The sequence below is a fragment of the Rhinoderma darwinii genome, chromosome 13, assembly GCF_050947455.1.
Source record: "Rhinoderma darwinii isolate aRhiDar2 chromosome 13, aRhiDar2.hap1, whole genome shotgun sequence".
Taxonomy (NCBI): domain Eukaryota; kingdom Metazoa; phylum Chordata; class Amphibia; order Anura; family Rhinodermatidae; genus Rhinoderma; species Rhinoderma darwinii.
In genome coordinates this window covers 690416-711987 of record NC_134699.1, presented here as the reverse complement: position 1 = coordinate 711987, position 21572 = coordinate 690416, and the positions used below count along the sequence as shown (strand labels likewise).

At 34.0% G+C, this 21572-nt stretch overlaps 1 long non-coding RNA gene across 1 annotated transcript in view; it reads right to left on the bottom strand.

The window, feature by feature from the left end:
* The window catches only part of LOC142665962 (uncharacterized), a 49312-nt gene that overhangs the window by 904 nt on the left and 26836 nt on the right, over positions 1 to 21572 (bottom strand). The window lies entirely within an intron of this gene.

Genomic DNA, 21572 nt, shown 5'->3' with positions numbered 1-21572 from the left:
TAGATATTATATAGAGGAACATACGATGACAGGCGAGATGTGGACCGCACACACGTGTTCACACACTGCGGACGGACGGCGACTTAACCCAAGATAAATGCGGTAGAAAAGTTACAGTGGGAGTGAATCCTGTTCACACACTGCAGTATGCAACACCACCATTGTACAGCTTTCCCACAGTGTCATACTCCACACGCGGCATTATAGGTTGCACCATGAAAGAGACTGATTGCGTTTCATATTCCGTAGAAGTAGTTCCAGAACATTTCATCTAAACATCCAGAACCACGGACTCTGATCACAACTGGATTCAAAATGTACAGAGCGGCATGTAAAAGCTGCATCTGCTCTTCACAAACCTGTCAAGGCGGCGACCGATGTGGTCAAAGCGGGTTTTTAGCCACAATTTTCACAAAACCATGAGACTTTACAAAAAATCACAGCAAAAACCTTGATATGCGAAATAGATCCAAATAGATCCTAATAATTGTGTGCACAAGTAGCGTCACATAGGACGGCACCGCTGCGATCCCCTGTAATGGAGGTCGGGATCAGCTCAGCCATTCACAATCTGAAGTCTAATTCATGACCTTTTGTTTTCTAGTTTTCATTCCATGAAGTGTTCACCTATAGAAACAGAAAGATCACAGCTACAAGCCTGACCCCTGCAGGCCACAGACAGAACTGCAGCCATCACCTCAGAAAGAGACACTGATGGGAACTCATATAATGGGAGATATATTCCTGTATGTTCCAGTATTATTTGTCACTATATATGGCAGTATTATGTGTGCTGTATATTCCAGTATTATTTGTATTATTTGTCACTATATATGGCGGTATTATGTGTGCTGTATGTTCCAGTATTATTTGTCACTATATATGGCAGTATTATGTGTGCTGTATATTCCAGTATTATTTGTATTATTTGGCACTATATATGGCAGTATTATGTGTGCTGTATATTCCAGTATTATTTGGCACTATATATGGCAGTATTATGTGTGCTGTATATTCCAGTATTATTTGTCACTATATATGGCAGTATTATGTGTGCTGTATATTCCAGTATTATTTGTCACTATATATGGCGGTATTATGTGTGCTGTATATTCCAGTATTATTTGGCACTATATATGGCGGTATTATGTGGGCTGTATATTCCAGTATTATTTGGCACTATATATGGCGGTATTATGTGTGCTGTATATTCCAGTATTATTTGGCACTATATATGGCGGTATTATGTGGGCTGTATATTCCAGTATTATTTGGCACTATATATGGCGGTATTATGTATGCTGTATATTCCAGTATTATTTGCACTATATATGGCAGTATTATGTGTGCTGTATATTCCAGTATTATGTCGGCTGTATATTCCAGTATTATTTGTCACTATATATGGCAGTATTATGTGTGCTGTATATTCCAGTATTATTTGTATTATTTGGCACTATATATGGCAGTATTATGTGTGCTGTATATTCCAGTATTATTTGTCACTATATATGGCAGTATTATGTGTGCTGTATATTCCAGTATTATGTCGGCTGTATATTCCAGTATTAGGTATGCTGTATATTCCAGTATTATTTGCCACTATATATGGCGGTATTATGTGTGCTGTATGTTCCAGTATTATTTGTCACTATATATGGCAGTATTATGTGTGCTGTATATTCCAGTATTATTTGTATTATTTGGCACTATATATGGCAGTATTATGTGTGCTGTATATTCCAGTATTATTTGTCACTATATATGGCAGTATTATGTGTGCTGTATATTCCAGTATTATTTGGCACTATATATGACGGTATTATGTGTGCTGTATATTCCAGTATTATTTGGCACTATATATGGCGGTATTATGTGTGCTGTATATTCCAGTATTATTTGGCACTATATATGGCGGTATTATGTGTGCTGTATATTCCAGTATTATTTGTATTATTTGGCACTATATATGGCAGTATTATGTGTGCTGTATATTCCAGTATTATTTGTCACTATATATGGCAGTATTATGTGTGCTGTATATTCCAGTATTATTTGGCACTATATATGGCAGTATTATGTGTGCTGTATATTCCAGTATTATTTGTATTATTTGGCACTATATATGGCGGTATTATGTATGCTGTATATTCCAGTATTATTTGGCACTATATATGGCGGTATTATGTGGGCTGTATATTCCAGTATTATTTGGCACTATATATGGCGGTATTATGTGGGCTGTATATTCCAGTATTATTTGGCACTATATATGGCGGTATTATGTGTGCTGTATATTCCAGTATTATTTGGCACTATATATGGCGGTATTATGTGTGCTGTATATTCCAGTATTATTTGGCACTATATATGGCAGTATTATTTGGCACTATATATGGCGGTATTATGTGTGCTGTATATTCCAGTATTAGTTGGCACTATATATGGCAGTATTATGTGTGCTGTATATTCCAGTATTATGTATGCTGTATATTCCAGTATTATTTGGCCCTATATATGGCGGTATTATGTGTGCTGTATATTCCAGTATTATTTGGCACTATATATGGCGGTATTATGTGTGCTGTATATTCCAGTATTATTTGGCACTATATATGACGGTATTATGTGTGCTGTATATTCCAGTATTATGTGTGCTGTATATTCCAGTATTATTTGTCACTATATATGACGGTATTATGTGTGCTGTATATTCCAGTATCATTTGGCACTATATATGGCGGTATTATGTGTGCTGTATATTCCAGTATTATTTGGCACTATATATGGCAGTATTATGTGTGCTGTATATTCCAGTATTATTTGTATTATTTGGCACTATATATGGCGGTATTATGTATGCTGTATATTCCAGTATTATTTGGCACTATATATGGCGGTATTATGTGGGCTGTATATTCCAGTATTATGTATGCTGTATATTCCAGTATTATTTGGCACTATATATGGCGGTATTATGTGTGCTGTATATTCCAGTATTATTTGGCCCTATATATGGCGGTATTATGTATGCTGTATATTCCAGTATTATGTATGCTGTATATTCCAGTATTATTTGGCACTATATATGGCAGTATTATGTGTGCTGTATATTCCAGTATTATTTGGCACTATATATGGCGGTATTATGTGTGCTGTATATTCCAGTATTATTTGGCACTATATATGGCAGTATTATTTGGCACTATATATGGCGGTATTATGTGTGCTGTACATTCCAGTATTAGTTGGCACTATATATGGCAGTATTATGTGTGCTGTATATTCCAGTAATATGTATGCTGTATATTCCAGTATTATTTGGCCCTATATATGGCGGTATTATGTGTGCTGTATATTCCAGTATTATTTGGCACTATATATGGCGGTATTATGTGTGCTGTATATTCCAGTATTATTTGGCACTATATATGACGGTATTATGTGTGCTGTATATTCCAGTATTATGTGTGCTGTATATTCCAGTATTATGTGGGCTGTATATTCCAGTATTATTTGGCACTATATATGGCAGTATTATGTGTGCTGTATATTCCAGTATTATTTGTCACTATATATGGCAGTATTATGTGTGCTGTATATTCCAGTATTATTTGTATTATTTGGCACTATATATGGCAGTATTATGTGTGCTATATATTCCAGTATTATTTGGCACTATATATGGCAGTATTATGTGTGCTGTATATTCCAGTATTATTTGTCACTATATATGGCAGTATTATGTGTGCTGTATATTCCAGTATTATTTGGCACTATATATGGCGGTATTATGTGGGCTGTATATTCCAGTATTATTTGGCACTATATATGGCAGTATTATGTGTGCTGTATATTCCAGTATTATTTGTCACTATATATGGCAGTATTATGTGTGCTGTATATTCCAGTATTATGTCGGCTGTATATTCCAGTATTAGGTATGCTGTATATTCCAGTATTATTTGGCACTATATATGGCGGTATTATGTGTGCTGTATGTTCCAGTATTATTTGTCACTATATATGGCAGTATTATGTGTGCTGTATATTCCAGTATTATTTGTATTATTTGGCACTATATATGGCAGTATTATGTGTGCTGTATATTCCAGTATTATTTGTCACTATATATGGCAGTATTATGTGTGCTGTATATTCCAGTATTATTTGGCACTATATATGGCGGTATTATGTGTGCTGTATATTCCAGTATTATTTGTATTATTTGGCACTATATATGGCAGTATTATGTGTGCTGTATATTCCAGTATTATTTGTCACTATATATGGCAGTATTATGTGTGCTGTATATTCCAGTATTATTTGGCACTATATATGGCAGTATTATGTGTGCTGTATATTCCAGTATTATTTGTATTATTTGGCACTATATATGGCGGTATTATGTATGCTGTATATTCCAGTATTATTTGGCACTATATATGGCGGTATTATGTGGGCTGTATATTCCAGTATTATGTATGCTGTATATTCCAGTATTATTTGGCACTATATATGGCGGTATTATGTGTGCTGTATATTCCAGTATTATTTGGCACTATATATGGCGGTATTATGTGTGCTGTATATTCCAGTATTAGTTGGCACTATATATGGCAGTATTATGTGTGCTGTATATTCCAGTATTATGTATGCTGTATATTCCAGTATTATTTGGCCCTATATATGGCGGTATTATGTGTGCTGTATATTCCAGTATTATTTGGCACTATATATGGCGGTATTATGTGTGCTGTATATTCCAGTATTATTTGGCACTATATATGACGGTATTATGTGTGCTGTATATTCCAGTATTATTTGTCACTATATATGACGGTATTATGTGTGCTGTATATTCCAGTATCATTTGGCACTATATATGGCGGTATTATGTGTGCTGTATATTCCAGTATTATTTGGCACTATATATGGCAGTATTATGTGTGCTGTATATTCCAGTATTATTTGTATTATTTGGCACTATATATGGCGGTATTATGTATGCTGTATATTCCAGTATTATTTGGCACTATATATGGCGGTATTATGTGGGCTGTATATTCCAGTATTATGTATGCTGTATATTCCAGTATTATTTGGCACTATATATGGCGGTATTATGTGTGCTGTATATTCCAGTATTATTTGGCCCTATATATGGCAGTATTATGTGTGCTGTATATTCCAGTATTATTTGGCACTATATATGGCAGTATTATGTGTGCTGTATATTCCAGTATTATTTGGCCCTATATATGGCAGTATTATGTATGCTGTATATTCCAGTATTATTTGGCACTATATATGGCGGTATTATGTGGGCTGTATATTCCAGTATTATGTATGCTGTATATTCCAGTATTATTTGGCACTATATATGGCGGTATTATGTGTTCTGTATATTCCAGTATTATTTGGCACTATATATGGCGGTATTATGTGTGCTGTATATTCCAGTATTATTTGGCACTATATATGGCGGTATTATGTGGGCTGTATATTCCAGTATTATTTGGCACTATATATGGCGGTATTATGTGTGCTGTATATTCCAGTATTATTTGGCACTATATATGGCAGTATTATTTGGCACTATATATGGCGGTATTATGTGTGCTGTATATTCCAGTATTAGTTGGCACTATATATGGCAGTATTATGTGTGCTGTATATTCCAGTAATATGTATGCTGTATATTCCAGTATTATTTGGCCCTATATATGGCGGTATTATGTGTGCTGTATATTCCAGTATTATTTGGCACTATATATGGCGGTATTATGTGTGCTGTATATTCCAGTATTATTTGGCACTATATATGACGGTATTATGTGTGCTGTATATTCCAGTATTATGTGTGCTGTATATTCCAGTATTATTTGTCACTATATATGACGGTATTATGTGTGCTGTATATTCCAGTATCATTTGGCACTATATATGGCGGTATTATGTATGCTGTATATTCCAGTATTATTTGGCACTATATATGGCAGTATTATGTGTGCTGTATATTCCAGTATTATTTGGCACTATATATGACGGTATTATGTGTGCTGTATATTCCAGTATTATTTGGCACTATATATGGCGGTATTATGTGTGCTGTATATTCCAGTATTATTTGTATTATTTGGCACTATATATGGCAGTATTATGTGTGCTGTATATTCCAGTATTATTTGTCACTATATATGGCAGTATTATGTGTGCTGTATATTCCAGTATTATTTGGCACTATATATGGCAGTATTATGTGTGCTGTATATTCCAGTATTATTTGTATTATTTGGCACTATATATGGCGGTATTATGTATGCTGTATATTCCAGTATTATTTGGCACTATATATGGCGGTATTATGTGGGCTGTATATTCCAGTATTATTTGGCACTATATATGGCGGTATTATGTGGGCTGTATATTCCAGTATTATTTGGCACTATATATGGCGGTATTATGTGTGCTGTATATTCCAGTATTATTTGGCACTATATATGGCGGTATTATGTGTGCTGTATATTCCAGTATTATTTGGCACTATATATGGCAGTATTATTTGGCACTATATATGGCGGTATTATGTGTGCTGTATATTCCAGTATTAGTTGGCACTATATATGGCAGTATTATGTGTGCTGTATATTCCAGTATTATGTATGCTGTATATTCCAGTATTATTTGGCCCTATATATGGCGGTATTATGTGTGCTGTATATTCCAGTATTATTTGGCACTATATATGGCGGTATTATGTGTGCTGTATATTCCAGTATTATTTGGCACTATATATGACGGTATTATGTGTGCTGTATATTCCAGTATTATGTGTGCTGTATATTCCAGTATTATTTGTCACTATATATGACGGTATTATGTGTGCTGTATATTCCAGTATCATTTGGCACTATATATGGCGGTATTATGTGTGCTGTATATTCCAGTATTATTTGGCACTATATATGGCAGTATTATGTGTGCTGTATATTCCAGTATTATTTGTATTATTTGGCACTATATATGGCGGTATTATGTATGCTGTATATTCCAGTATTATTTGGCACTATATATGGCGGTATTATGTGGGCTGTATATTCCAGTATTATGTATGCTGTATATTCCAGTATTATTTGGCACTATATATGGCGGTATTATGTGTGCTGTATATTCCAGTATTATTTGGCCCTATATATGGCAGTATTATGTGTGCTGTATATTCCAGTATTATTTGGCACTATATATGGCGGTATTATGTGTGCTGTATATTCCAGTATTATTTGGCACTATATATGGCAGTATTATTTGGCACTATATATGGCGGTATTATGTGTGCTGTACATTCCAGTATTAGTTGGCACTATATATGGCAGTATTATGTGTGCTGTATATTCCAGTAATATGTATGCTGTATATTCCAGTATTATTTGGCCCTATATATGGCGGTATTATGTGTGCTGTATATTCCAGTATTATTTGGCACTATATATGGCGGTATTATGTGTGCTGTATATTCCAGTATTATTTGGCACTATATATGACGGTATTATGTGTGCTGTATATTCCAGTATTATGTGTGCTGTATATTCCAGTATTATGTGGGCTGTATATTCCAGTATTATTTGGCACTATATATGGCAGTATTATGTGTGCTGTATATTCCAGTATTATTTGTCACTATATATGGCAGTATTATGTGTGCTGTATATTCCAGTATTATTTGTATTATTTGGCACTATATATGGCAGTATTATGTGTGCTATATATTCCAGTATTATTTGGCACTATATATGGCAGTATTATGTGTGCTGTATATTCCAGTATTATTTGTCACTATATATGGCAGTATTATGTGTGCTGTATATTCCAGTATTATTTGGCACTATATATGGCGGTATTATGTGGGCTGTATATTCCAGTATTATTTGGCACTATATATGGCAGTATTATGTGTGCTGTATATTCCAGTATTATTTGTCACTATATATGGCAGTATTATGTGTGCTGTATATTCCAGTATTATGTCGGCTGTATATTCCAGTATTAGGTATGCTGTATATTCCAGTATTATTTGGCACTATATATGGCGGTATTATGTGTGCTGTATGTTCCAGTATTATTTGTCACTATATATGGCAGTATTATGTGTGCTGTATATTCCAGTATTATTTGTATTATTTGGCACTATATATGGCAGTATTATGTGTGCTGTATATTCCAGTATTATTTGTCACTATATATGGCAGTATTATGTGTGCTGTATATTCCAGTATTATTTGGCACTATATATGGCGGTATTATGTGTGCTGTATATTCCAGTATTATTTGTATTATTTGGCACTATATATGGCAGTATTATGTGTGCTGTATATTCCAGTATTATTTGTCACTATATATGGCAGTATTATGTGTGCTGTATATTCCAGTATTATTTGGCACTATATATGGCAGTATTATGTGTGCTGTATATTCCAGTATTATTTGTATTATTTGGCACTATATATGGCGGTATTATGTATGCTGTATATTCCAGTATTATTTGGCACTATATATGGCGGTATTATGTGGGCTGTATATTCCAGTATTATGTATGCTGTATATTCCAGTATTATTTGGCACTATATATGGCGGTATTATGTGTGCTGTATATTCCAGTATTATTTGGCACTATATATGGCGGTATTATGTGTGCTGTATATTCCAGTATTAGTTGGCACTATATATGGCAGTATTATGTGTGCTGTATATTCCAGTATTATGTATGCTGTATATTCCAGTATTATTTGGCCCTATATATGGCGGTATTATGTGTGCTGTATATTCCAGTATTATTTGGCACTATATATGGCGGTATTATGTGTGCTGTATATTCCAGTATTATTTGGCACTATATATGACGGTATTATGTGTGCTGTATATTCCAGTATTATTTGTCACTATATATGACGGTATTATGTGTGCTGTATATTCCAGTATCATTTGGCACTATATATGGCGGTATTATGTGTGCTGTATATTCCAGTATTATTTGGCACTATATATGGCAGTATTATGTGTGCTGTATATTCCAGTATTATTTGTATTATTTGGCACTATATATGGCGGTATTATGTATGCTGTATATTCCAGTATTATTTGGCACTATATATGGCGGTATTATGTGGGCTGTATATTCCAGTATTATGTATGCTGTATATTCCAGTATTATTTGGCACTATATATGGCGGTATTATGTGTGCTGTATATTCCAGTATTATTTGGCCCTATATATGGCAGTATTATGTGTGCTGTATATTCCAGTATTATTTGGCACTATATATGGCAGTATTATGTGTGCTGTATATTCCAGTATTATTTGGCCCTATATATGGCAGTATTATGTATGCTGTATATTCCAGTATTATTTGGCACTATATATGGCGGTATTATGTGGGCTGTATATTCCAGTATTATGTATGCTGTATATTCCAGTATTATTTGGCACTATATATGGCGGTATTATGTGTTCTGTATATTCCAGTATTATTTGGCACTATATATGGCGGTATTATGTGGGCTGTATATTCCAGTATTATTTGGCACTATATATGGCGGTATTATGTGTGCTGTATATTCCAGTATTATTTGGCACTATATATGGCAGTATTATTTGGCACTATATATGGCGGTATTATGTGTGCTGTATATTCCAGTATTAGTTGGCACTATATATGGCAGTATTATGTGTGCTGTATATTCCAGTAATATGTATGCTGTATATTCCAGTATTATTTGGCCCTATATATGGCGGTATTATGTGTGCTGTATATTCCAGTATTATTTGGCACTATATATGGCGGTATTATGTGTGCTGTATATTCCAGTATTATTTGGCACTATATATGACGGTATTATGTGTGCTGTATATTCCAGTATTATGTGTGCTGTATATTCCAGTATTATTTGTCACTATATATGACGGTATTATGTGTGCTGTATATTCCAGTATCATTTGGCACTATATATGGCGGTATTATGTATGCTGTATATTCCAGTATTATTTGGCACTATATATGGCAGTATTATGTGTGCTGTATATTCCAGTATTATTTGGCACTATATATGGCAGTATTATGTGTGCTGTATATTCCAGTATTATTTGGCACTATATATGGCGGTATTATGTGTGCTGTATATTCCAGTATTATTTGGCACTATATATGGCAGTATTATTTGGCACTATATATGGCGGTATTATGTGTGCTGTATATTCCAGTATTATTTGGCACTATATATGGCGGTATTATGTGGGCTGTATATTCCAGTATTATTTGGCACTATATGACGGTATTATGTGTGCTATATATTCCAGTATCATTTGGCACTATATATGGCGGTATTATGTGTGCTGTATATTCCAGTATTATTTGGCACTATATATGGCAGTATTATGTGTGCTGTATATTCCAGTATTATTTGGCACTATATATGGCGGTATTATGTGTGCTGTATATTCCAGTATTATTTGGCACTATATATGGCGGTACTATGTGTGCTGTATATTCCAGTATTATGTAGGCACTATATATGGTGGTATTATTTGGCACTATATATGGTGGTATTATGTGTGCTGTATATTCCAGTATTATTTGGCACTATATATGGTGGTATTATGTGTGCTGTATATTCCAGTATTATTTGGCACTATATATGGCAGTATTATGTGGGCTGTATATTCCAGTATTATTTGGCAGTATATATGGCGGTATTATGTGTGCTGTATATTCCAGTATTATTTGGCACTATATATGGCGGTATTATGTGTGCTGTATATTCCAGTATTATTTGGCACTATATATGCCGGTATTATGTGTGCTGTATATTCCAGTATTATTTGGCACTATATATGGCGGTATTATGTGTGCTGTATATTCCAGTATTATTTGGCACTATATATGGCGGTATTATGTGTGCTGTATATTCCAGTATTATTTGTCACTATATATGGCGGTATTATGTATGCTGTATATTCCAGTATTATTTGTCACTATATATGGCGGTATTATGTGTGCTGTATATTCCAGTATTATTTGGCACTATATATGCCGGTATTATGTGTGCTGTATATTCCAGTATAATTTGGCCCTATATATGGCGGTATTATGTGTGCTGTATAGTCCAGTATTATGTATGCTGTATATTCCAGTATTAGTTGGCACTATATATGACGGTATTATGTGTGCTGTATATTCCAGTATCATTTGGCACTATATATGGCGGTATTATGTGTGCTGTATATTCCAGTATTATTTGGCACTATATATGGCAGTATTATGTGTGCTATATATGACAGTATTATGTGTGCTGTATATTCCAGTATTATTTGTCACTATATATGACGGTATTATGTGTGCTGTATATTCCAGTATCATTTGGCACTATATATGGCGGTATTATGTGTGCTGTATATTCCAGTATTATTTGGCACTATATATGGCAGTATTATGTGTGCTGTATATTCCAGTATTATTTGGCACTATATATGGCAGTATTATGTGTGCTGTATATTCCAGTATTATTTGGCACTATATATCGCAGTATTATGTGTGCTGTATATTCCAGTATTATTTGTCACTATATATGGCAGTATTATGTGTGCTGTATATTCCAGTATTATTTGGCACTATATATGCCGGTATTATGTGTGCTGTATATTCCAGTATAATTTGGCCCTATATATGGCGGTATTATGTGTGCTGTATATTCCAGTATTATGTATGCTGTATATTCCAGTATTAGTTGGCACTATATATACCGGTATTATGTGTGCTGTATATTCCAGTATTATTTGGCACTATATATGGCGGTATTATGTGGGCTGTATATTCCAGTATTATTTGGCACTATATGACGGTATTATGTGTGCTGTATATTCCAGTATCATTTGGCACTATATATGGCGGTATTATGTGTGCTGTATATTCCAGTATTATTTGGCACTATATATGGCAGTATTATGTGTGCTGTATATTCCAGTATTATTTGGCACTATATATGGCGGTATTATGTGTGCTGTATATTCCAGTATTATGTGGGCTGTATATTCCAGTATTATTTGTCACTATATATGACAGTATTATGTGTGCTGTATATTCCAGTATTATTTGGCACTATATATGACGGTATTATGTGTGCTGTATATTCCAGTATCATTTGGCACTATATATGGCGGTATTATGTGTGCTGTATATTCCAGTATTATTTGGCACTATATATGGCAGTATTATGTGTGCTGTATATTCCAGTATTATTCGGCACTATATATGGCGGTATTATGTGTGCTGTATATTCCAGTATTATTTGGCACTATATATGGCAGTATTATGTGTGCTGTATATTCCAGTATTATTTGGCACTATATATGGCGGTATTATGTCGGCTGTATATTCCAGTATTATGTGTGCTGTATATTCCAGTATTATTTGGCACTATATATGGCAGTATTATGTGTGCTGTATATTCCAGTATTATTTGGCACTATATATGGCAGTATTATGTGTGCTGTATATTCCAGTATTATTTGGCACTATATATGCCGGTATTATGTGTGCTGTATATTCCAGTATAATTTGGCCCTATATATGGCGGTATTATGTGTGCTGTATATTCCAGTATTATGTATGCTGTATATTCCAGTATTAGTTGGCACTTTATATGGCGGTATTATGTGTGCTGTATATTCCAGTATTATTTGGCACTATAAATGGCGGTATTATGTGGGCTGTATATTCCAGTATTATTTGACACTATATTACGGTATTATGTGTGCTATATATTCCAGTATCATTTGGCACTATATATGGCGGTATTATGTGTGCTGTATATTCCAGTATTATTTGGCACTATATATGGCAGTATTATGTGTGCTGTATATTCCAGTATTATTTGGCACTATATATGGCGGTATTATGTGTGCTGTATATTCCAGTATTATTTGGCACTATATATGGCGGTACTATGTGTGCTGTATATTCCAGTATTATGTAGGCACTATATATGGTGGTATTATTTGGCACTATATATGGTGGTATTATGTGTGCTGTATATTCCAGTATTATTTGGCACTATATATGGTGGTATTATGTGTGCTGTATATTCCAGTATTATTTGGCACTATATATGGCAGTATTATGTGGGCTGTATATTCCAGTATTATTTGGCACTATATATGGCGGTATTATGTGTGCTGTATATTCCAGTATTATTTGGCACTATATATGGCGGTATTATGTGTGCTGTATATTCCAGTATTATTTGGCACTATATATGCCGGTATTATGTGTGCTGTATATTCCAGTATTATTTGTCACTATATATGGCGGTATTATGTATGCTGTATATTCCAGTATTATTTGTCACTATATATGGCGGTATTATGTGTGCTGTATATTCCAGTATTATTTGGCACTATATATATGACAGTATTATGTGTGCTGTATATTCCAGTATTATGTGTTGTGTATATTCCAGTATTATTTGGCACTATATATGGCGGTATTATGTGTGCTGTATATTCCAGTATTATTTGGCATTATATATGGCGGTATTATGTATGCTGTATATTCCAGTATTATGTGGGCTGTATATTCCAGTATTATTTGGCACTATATATGGCAGTATTATGTGGGCTGTATATTCCAGTATTATTTGTCACTATATATGGCGGTAGTATGTGTGCTGTATATTCCAGTATTATTTGGCACTATATATATGACAGTATTATGTGTGCTGTATATTCCAGTATTATGTGTTGTGTATATTCCAGTATTATTTGGCACTATATATGGCGGTATTATGTGTGCTGTATATTCCAGTATTATTTGGCATTATATATGGCGGTATTATGTATGCTGTATATTCCAGTATTATGTGGGCTGTATATTCCAGTATTATTTGGCACTATATATGGCAGTATTATGTGGGCTGTATATTCCAGTATTATTTGGCACTATATATGGCGGTAGTATGTGTGCTGTATATTCCAGTATTATTTGGCACTATATATGGCAGTATTATGTGTGCTGTATATTCCAGTATTAGTTGGCACTATATATGGCAGTATTATGTGTGCTGTATATTCCAGTATTAGTTGGCACTATATATGGCAGTATTATGTGTGCTGTATATTCCAGTATTTGGCACTATATATGGCGGTATTATGTGTGCTGTATATTCCAGTATTATTTGGCACTATATATGGCGGTATTATGTGTGCTGTATATTCCAGTATTATGTGTTCTGTATATTCCAGTATTATTTGGCACTATATATGACGGTATTATGTGTGCTGTATATTCCAGTATTATTTGGCCCTATATATGGCGGTATTATGTGTTCTGTATATTCCAGTATTATTTGGCATTATATATGGTGGTATTATGTGTGCTGCATATTCCAGTATTATTCGGTACTATATATGGCGGTATTATGTGAGCTGTATATTCCAGTATTATTTGGCACTATATATGGCGGTATTATGTGTGCTGTATATTCCAGTATCATTTGGCACTATATATGGCGGTATTATGTATGCTGTATATTCCAGTATTATTTGGCACTATATATGGCAGTATTATGTATGCTGTATATTCCAGTATTATTTGGCACTATATATGGCAGTATTATGTATGCTGTATATTCCAGTATTATTTGGCACTATATATGCCGGTATTATGTATGCTGTATATTCCAGTATTATTTGGCCCTATATATGGCGGTATTATGTGTGCTGTATATTCCAGTATTATTTGGCACTATATATGGCGGTATTATGTGAGCTGTATATTCCAGTATTATGTCGGCTGTATATTCCAGTATTATGTGGGCTGTATATTCCAGTATTATTTGGCACTATATATGGCGGTATTATGTCGGCTGTATATTCCAGTATTATGTGGGCTGTATATTCCAGTATCATTTGGCACTATATATGGCAGTATTATGTGTGCTGTATATTCCAGTATTATTTGGCACTATATATGCCGGTATTATGTGTGCTGTATATTCCAGTATTATTTGGCACTATATATGCCGGTATTATGTGTGCTGTATATTCCAGTATTATTTGGCACTATATATGGCAGTATTATGTGTGCTGTATATTCCAGTATTATTTGGCACTATATATGGCGGTATTATGTATGCTGTATATTCCAGTATTATTTGTCACTATATATGGCGGTATTATGTGGGCTGTATATTCCAGTATGATTTGGCACTATATATGGCGGTATTATGTGGGCTGTATATTCCAGTATTATTTGGCACTATATATGGCAGTATTATGTGGGCTGTATATTCCAGTATTATTTGGCACTATATATGGCGGTATTATGTGAGTTGTATATTCCAGTATTATGTCGGCTGTATATTCCAGTATTATGTATGCTGTATATTCCAGTATTATTTGGCACTATATATGGCAGTATTATGTGGGCTGTATATTCCAGTATGATTTGGCACTATATATGGCGGTATTATGTATGCTGTATATTCCAGTATTATTTGTCACTATATATGGCGGTATTATGTGGGCTGTATATTCCAGTATGATTTGGCACTATATATGGCGGTATTATGTGGGCTGTATATTCCAGTATTATTTGGCACTATATATGGCAGTATTATGTGTGCTGTATATTCCAGTATTATTTGGCACTATATATGGCGGTATTATGCGAGTTGTATATTCCAGTATTATGTCGGCTATATATTCCAGTATTATGTGGCTGTATATTCCAGTATTATTTGTCACTATATATGGCAGTATTATGTGGGCTGTATATTCCAGTATGATTTGGCACTATATATGGCGGTATTATGTGTGCTGTATATTCCAGTATTATGTCGGCTGTATATTCCAGTATTATGTGGGCTGTATATTCCAGTATTATTTGGCACTATATATGGCGGTATTATGTATGCTGTATATTCCAGTATTATTTGTCACTATATATGGCGGTATTATGTGGGCTGTATATTCCAGTATGATTTGGCACTATATATGGCGGTATTATGTGGGCTGTATATTCCAGTATTATTTGGCACTATATATGGCAGTATTATGTGGGCTGTATATTCCAGTATTATTTGGCACTATATATGGCGGTATTATGTGAGTTGTATATTCCAGTATTATGTCGGCTGTATATTCCAGTATTATTTGGCACTATATATGCCGGTATTATGTGTGCTGTATATTCCAGTATTATTTGGCACTATATATGGCGGTATTATGTGTGCTGTATATTCCAGTATTATTTGTCACTATATATGGCGGTATTATGTGTGCTGTATATTCCAGTATTATTTGGCACTATATATGGCAGTATTATGTGGGCTGTATATTCCAGTATTATTTGGCACTATATATGGCGGTATTATGTGTGCTGTATATTCCAGTATTATTTGGCACTATATATGGCGGTATTATGTGTGCTGTATATTCCAGTATTATTTGGCACTATATATGCCGGTATTATGTGTGCTGTATATTCCAGTATTATTTGGCACTATATATGGTGGTATTATGTGTGCTGTATATTCCAGTATTATTTGGCACTATATATGGCAGTATTATGTGGGCTGTATATTCCAGTATTATTTGGCACTATATATGGCGGTATTATGTGTGCTGTATATTCCAGTATTATTTGGCACTATATATGGCGGTATTATGTGTGCTGTATATTCCAGTATTATTTGGCACTATATATGCCGGTATTATGTGTGCTGTATATTCCAGTATTATTTGTCACTATATATGGCGGTATTATGTATGCTGTATATTCCAGTATTATTTGTCACTATATATGGCGGTATTATGTGTGCTGTATATTCCAGTATTATTTGGCACTATATATATGACAGTATTATGTGTGCTGTATATTCCAGTATTATGTGTTGTGTATATTCCAGTATTATTTGGCACTATATATGGCGGTATTATGTGTGCTGTATATTCCAGTATTATTTGGCATTATATATGGCGGTATTATGTATGCTGTATATTCCAGTATTATGTGGGCTGTATATTCCAGTATTATTTGGCACTATATATGGCAGTATTATGTGGGCTGTATATTCCAGTATTATTTGTCACTATATATGGCGGTAGTATGTGTGCTGTATATTCCAGTATTATTTGGCACTATATATATGACAGTATTATGTGTGCTGTATATTCCAGTATTATGTGTTGTGTATATTCCAGTATTATTTGGCACTATATATGGCGGTATTATGTGTGCTGTATATTCCAGTATTATTTGGCATTATATATGGCGGTATTATGTATGCTGTATATTCCAGTATTATGTGGGCTGTATATTCCAGTATTATTTGGCACTATATATGGCAGTATTATGTGGGCTGTATATTCCAGTATTATTTGGCACTATATATGGCGGTAGTATGTGTGCTGTATATTCCAGTATTATTTGGCACTATATATGGCAGTATTATGTGTGCTGTATATTCCAGTATTAGTTGGCACTATATATGGCAGTATTATGTGTGCTGTATATTCCAGTATTAGTTGGCACTATATATGGCAGTATTATGTGTGCTGTATATTCCAGTATTTGGCACTATATATGGCGGTATTATGTGTGCTGTATATTCCAGTATTATTTGGCACTATATATGGCGGTATTATGTGTGCTGTATATTCCAGTATTATGTGTTCTGTATATTCCAGTATTATTTGGCACTATATATGACGGTATTATGTGTGCTGTATATTCCAGTATTATTTGGCCCTATATATGGCGGTATTATGTGTTCTGTATATTCCAGTATTATTTGGCATTATATATGGTGGTATTATGTGTGCTGCATATTCCAGTATTATTCGGTACTATATATGGCGGTATTATGTGAGCTGTATATTCCAGTATTATTTGGCACTATATATGGCGGTATTATGTGTGCTGTATATTCCAGTATCATTTGGCACTATATATGGCGGTATTATGTATGCTGTATATTCCAGTATTATTTGGCACTATATATGGCAGTATTATGTATGCTGTATATTCCAGTATTATTTGGCACTATATATGGCAGTATTATGTATGCTGTATATTCCAGTATTATTTGGCACTATATATGCCGGTATTATGTATGCTGTATATTCCAGTATTATTTGGCCCTATATATGGCGGTATTATGTGTGCTGTATATTCCAGTATTATTTGGCACTATATATGGCGGTATTATGTGAGCTGTATATTCCAGTATTATGTCGGCTGTATATTCCAGTATTATGTGGGCTGTATATTCCAGTATTATTTGGCACTATATATGGCGGTATTATGTCGGCTGTATATTCCAGTATTATGTGGGCTGTATATTCCAGTATCATTTGGCACTATATATGGCAGTATTATGTGTGCTGTATATTCCAGTATTATTTGGCACTATATATGCCGGTATTATGTGTGCTGTATATTCCAGTATTATTTGGCACTATATATGCCGGTATTATGTGTGCTGTATATTCCAGTATTATTTGGCACTATATATGGCAGTATTATGTGTGCTGTATATTCCAGTATTATTTGGCACTATATATGGCGGTATTATGTATGCTGTATATTCCAGTATTATTTGTCACTATATATGGCGGTATTATGTGGGCTGTATATTCCAGTATGATTTGGCACTATATATGGCGGTATTATGTGGGCTGTATATTCCAGTATTATTTGGCACTATATATGGCAGTATTATGTGGGCTGTATATTCCAGTATTATTTGGCACTATATATGGCGGTATTATGTGAGTTGTATATTCCAGTATTATGTCGGCTGTATATTCCAGTATTATGTATGCTGTATATTCCAGTATTATTTGGCACTATATATGGCAGTATTATGTGGGCTGTATATTCCAGTATGATTTGGCACTATATATGGCGGTATTATGTATGCTGTATATTCCAGTATTATTTGTCACTATATATGGCGGTATTATGTGGGCTGTATATTCCAGTATGATTTGGCACTATATATGGCGGTATTATGTGGGCTGTATATTCCAGTATTATTTGGCACTATATATGGCAGTATTATGTGTGCTGTATATTCCAGTATTATTTGGCACTATATATGGCGGTATTATGCGAGTTGTATATTCCAGTATTATGTCGGCTATATATTCCAGTATTATGTGGCTGTATATTCCAGTATTATTTGTCACTATATATGGCAGTATTATGTGGGCTGTATATTCCAGTATGATTTGGCACTATATATGGCGGTATTATGTGTGCTGTATATTCCAGTATTATGTCGGCTGTATATTCCAGTATTATGTGGGCTGTATATTCCAGTATTATTTGGCACTATATATGGCGGTATTATGTATGCTGTATATTCCAGTATTATTTGTCACTATATATGGCGGTATTATGTGGGCTGTATATTCCAGTATGATTTGGCACTATATATGGCGGTATTATGTGGGCTGTATATTCCAGTATTATTTGGCACTATATATGGCAGTATTATGTGGGCTGTATATTCCAGTATTATTTGGCACTATATATGGCGGTATTATGTGAGTTGTATATTCCAGTATTATGTCGGCTGTATATTCCAGTATTATTTGGCACTATATATGCCGGTATTATGTGTGCTGTATATTCCAGTATTATTTGGCACTATATATGGCGGTATTATGTGTGCTGTATATTCCAGTATTATTTGTCACTATATATGGCGGTATTATGTGTGCTGTATATTCCAGTATTATTTGTCACTATATATGGCGGTATTAAGTATGCTGTATATTCCAGTATTATTTGTCACTATATATGGCGGTATTATGTGTGCTGTATATTCCAGTATTATTTGGCACTATATATGACAGTATTATGTGTGCTGTATATTCCAGTATTATTTGGCACTATATATGACGGTATTATGTGTGCTGTATATTCCAGTATTATTTGGCATTATATATGGCGGTATTATGTGTGCTGTATATTCCAGTATTTGGCATTATATATGGCGGTATTATGTGTGCTGTATAGTCCAGTATTATTTGGCACTATATATGGCGGTATTATGTGTGCTGTATATTCCAGTATTATTTGGCACTATATATGACGGTATTATGTGTGCTGTATAGTCCAGTATTAGTTGGCACTATATATATCGGTATTATGTATGCTGTATATTCCAGTATTATGTGGGCTGTATATTCCAGTATTATTTGTCACTATATATGACGGTATTATGTGTGCTGTATATTCCAGTATTATTTGGCATTATATATGGCGGTATTATGTATGCTGTATATTCCAGTATTATGTGGCTGTATATTCCAGTATTATTTGTCACTATATATGGCGGTATTAAGTATGCTGTATATTCCAGTATTATTTGGCACTATATATGGCAGTATTATGTGGGCTGTATATTCCAGTATTATTTGGCACTATATATGGCGGTAGTATGTGTGCTGTATATTCCAGTATTATTTGGCACTATATATGGCAGTATTATGTGTGCTGTATATTCCAGTATTAGTTGGCACTATATATGGCAGTATTATGTGTGCTGTATATTCCAGTATTAGTTGGCACTATATATGGCAGTATTATGTGTGCTGTATATTCCAGTATTATTTGGCACTATATATGGGGGTATTATGTGTGCTGTATATTCCAGTATTATTTGGCACTATATATGGTGGTATTATGTGTGCTGTATATTCCAGTATTATTTGGCACTATATATGGCAGCATTATGTGGGCTGTATATTCCAGTATTATTTGGCACTATATATGGCGGTATTATGTGTGCTGTATATTCCAGTATTATTTGGCACTATATATGACAGTATTATGTGTGCTGTATATTCCAGTATTATGTGTTCTGTATATTCCAGTATTATTTGGCACTATATATGACGGTATTAGGTGTGCTGTATATTCCAGTATTATTTAGCCCTATATATGGCGGTATTATGTGTTCTGTATATTCCAGTATTATTTGGCATTATATATGGTGGTATTATGTGTGCTGCATATTCCAGTATTATTCGGTACTATATATGGCGGTATTATGTGAGCTGTATATTCCAGTATTATTTGGCACCATATATGGCGGTATTATGTGTGCTGTATATTCCAGTATCATTTGGCACTATATATGGCGGTATTATGTATGCTGTATATTCCAGTATTATTTGGCACTATATATGGCAGTATTATGTATGCTGTATATTCCAGTATTATTTGGCCCTATATATGGCAGTATTATGTCGGCTGTATATTCCAGTATTATGTTGGCTGTATATTCCAGTATTATTTGGCACTATATATGGCGGTATTATGTGAGCTGTATATTCCAGTATTATGTCGGCTATATATTCCAGTATTATGTGGGCTGTATATTCCAGTATTATTTGGCACTATATATGGCGGTATTATGTCGGCTGTATATTCCAGTATTATGTGGGCTGTATATTCCAGTATCATTTGGCACTATATATGGCAGTATTATGTGTGCTGTATATTCCA